Source organism: Aedes albopictus, chromosome 2, assembly GCF_035046485.1.
Source record: "Aedes albopictus strain Foshan chromosome 2, AalbF5, whole genome shotgun sequence".
Taxonomy (NCBI): Eukaryota; Metazoa; Arthropoda; class Insecta; order Diptera; family Culicidae; genus Aedes; species Aedes albopictus.
In genome coordinates this window covers 495085770-495088609 of record NC_085137.1, presented here as the reverse complement: position 1 = coordinate 495088609, position 2840 = coordinate 495085770, and the positions used below count along the sequence as shown (strand labels likewise).

General features: G+C 38.7%; 1 long non-coding RNA gene across 2 annotated transcripts; it reads right to left on the bottom strand.

Moving 5' to 3' along the window:
- Positions 1 to 502: 502 nt before the first annotated feature.
- On the bottom strand, positions 503 to 2606 carry LOC134287479 (uncharacterized). Of its 2 annotated transcripts, XR_009997332.1 has the most exons (4): positions 2427 to 2599; positions 1163 to 2371; positions 696 to 1101; positions 503 to 601 (listed from the first exon to the last, which is right to left on the bottom strand). It is a non-coding gene; the product is annotated as an uncharacterized LOC134287479 (long non-coding RNA). The 2 variants fall into 2 exon arrangements; XR_009997331.1 differs by lacking the exon at positions 503 to 601 and having other exon boundaries at positions 657 to 1101; positions 2427 to 2606.
- Between the last annotated feature and the right edge of the window lie 234 nt (positions 2607 to 2840).

Genomic DNA, 2840 nt, shown 5'->3' with positions numbered 1-2840 from the left:
AAGCAACCATGAATATAATTTATGAAAATGCTTGTTTCTATTCATGGTTCTGGTCAACTCGTTCATGATATTATGAATCATAACTATGATATTATGACATAGTAAGAACATGATTTTTTTTTATTCATTATGAGGGGAATGGATTTTTTCGTGTATTCGATATGAAACCGTTCGTACGAATCTGGTAAATGCCAGTAAAGGGCAACATATATCAGTGAACCCTAGCTTGCGCCGTCGGCGCAGTCGGTCGTAGAGTGTGCGACCGTACCGAGCTCTCGACGCACACTAAATTAGACATCAGGAAACATACTGCTTGGTGACTATAGTATATAGGTATGCGGAGTGTAAGAGTAAGCCTCGGCTTCCATTAAAAAAAAAAATTCGCTCTCGCCTATAGTTATACTCCAATGCACGGTGACGTCATCAAGAAATCGCTCTCTTTCTCTCCTATGGGAAACTAAAAAACAACAGGACCAACACCTGTCAAATTTGACAGGTATTGGTCCTGTTGTTTTCAAACTCTCTGAAAGTGCGAAAGAGATAGAATTTCGCCGTGAGGTGGTCTACTGGGCACATACGCGGGTGTGTTGTGGATTGACATCTAAGCAGAAAGAGAGATGGTTCGTGATAAAAAAAGAAATGTTCATGGTGTCGTCTCGGGTTTAGTTTGGCTTTCTATCCCGCAGCATCATTACCTGTGTCGTAGTTGGTTAAAGCACCGGTCTAGCGAATACGGGGTCGTGGGTTCGAATCCCACAAGATCGCGATTTTTTTTCCACAAATTCATCTCTCATTTTGTCAATTAGCAACTTCTGTGTCTTCTAACTACAAGTTTTTCTGTATGATTTGGTACTACTTCACAAATTCCTGTTAAATCACTGAAAGTAGTTCTGCTTCGAAGACGCGCATCATTCCCCTAAGTTTGTTGAATTTAATACTACACACATCAAAAAATCTAAATGGTTTTATATGTTTGGTATCGTGTCCTTTCAATAAAAAAAAATCCATGCCTACAAGACTACATATTGTTTATTGAATCTTCACGAAGCTTGTCAAAATCACAACTGATCCAATTACAACCGTTGATATCGCCTACATATCCTACAAAAAATCGATCTTCTTGTTAGCAAAATGGTACTTAGTAAGCACTATTCATACTCACCTAGCCGCTTTTTTCTGAATGCGTCTACTGTCTCTTGATTCAAGCTCATCAACGATAAAACGACTACAAGAATCGCGAATATGTGGTGCATCATCATTTTTGGAAGAAACTAATGTAGAAATGTGAATATTTGAAAGCTGAGAATTACCTCCACTGCGCAAATGTTACAGCGCTCACAGAGGTTAATCAATACCCTTATGGAAACACGGTAGCTTATACGCCATAATTAGATTTTACATGCTTTAACCATAGACAACCAAACGTTACTCCGGCGAAATTCCCATCGACCATGTTTTTAACGATTATATAAAATCTTCATAGTTGTGGCCTTCAAAACCAGAGGCGTGTTCATTGTTTTTCTTTGCGTTTGACGTTTCACCCAAGCGCCTTCTGCTGACGATGTTGCACAACGCAGTGTTTCGTGCGTCATGTCCACCAGGTGATCATAGTGTGAGCAAGACGATGGATTTTTACGAAAAAAGTTGTAGGTGTTACGTATGTTTGTCTTTGCTTTAGCTGTAACCAACAGGCACAGACAAACAGACGTATCATTTGGAACAAATTGCGATAAAAATCATCGTCACGAAAACATAATCGCCCAATGCTAACCAGACTATGTTACACAAACCACTCAGTAGGTGGCAGTAGTCAGCAAACGTCGAACAAGAACAAAAACGATGCGAGCGCCGTGACCGAGCGATTTGCGAACTACACAATATTTGAACTAACCGTTAAAAAGGGTAACGATGAGAAGTGAGTAGAGTGAGACGTCTGTTTGTCTGTGCAACAGGTGTATAGATAAAACTACTGGAACAATTGAAAACGGGCTAAGCATATGGATAATATTTTCAATATCAGTATAATACCGATTCTCTGAAACAAAAAACTAATTCAACTTGCAAAAGTTGTGGGAACGTTATGTAATTTCTGCGTAGAATCGTGCTGTGGACAGACGCAATTAATACGGAGAACCCATTGGTCAGATATATTTTTTTTTATCAAATTTGATGTATATATGTATGGCTCAAATGGACGAATCAAGAAAGCATGTTCACCAGGAGTATAGGAATTTCATTGTTCGAAGCACCAATTGACATTTTATTTCACTGTAGCTTGCAGCTTTTGACTATGTCTGTCCGTAAAGGCGATAGTATGCTACATCGTACGGCACATTGAACGGGATGGCACAAGGTGGATAACTACAAATTCCTATAAAAAATGAGTTCGTATAATTGTTCGAAATTTGTTACCAATGTAAACTTACCACCACCAGGTCTGGTGCTGCCAAAGTGAAACATGGCACACAGCGTGAAAACGAAAACAAGGACGAAAGTCAACTTCATGTCTCTACTGAGTGGCGATGCACAACTTTGTCTTGTAAATGATGGAAACTGTATGAACATTTTTTTTTTCAATCATCACAACTTTGATCGGTCGGATGAAAATTGATTGGCCACCGCTATATGATTGATTTGTTGTATGCATGTTTCGTTTTCATACATTTTGCAACAATAAGGCTATAGAAGATGCAGTGTGGAAATTCCACGTATCGTTCATACAATTCAATTGTTTTTATAATGCATCCATTAGAGATCGCAACATAATCAAGCATATTAGCTTCCAATATAGAATAAAAAACCATCTTCCTTCCACTCCATCGGTAGTTGTTTTGATCGAA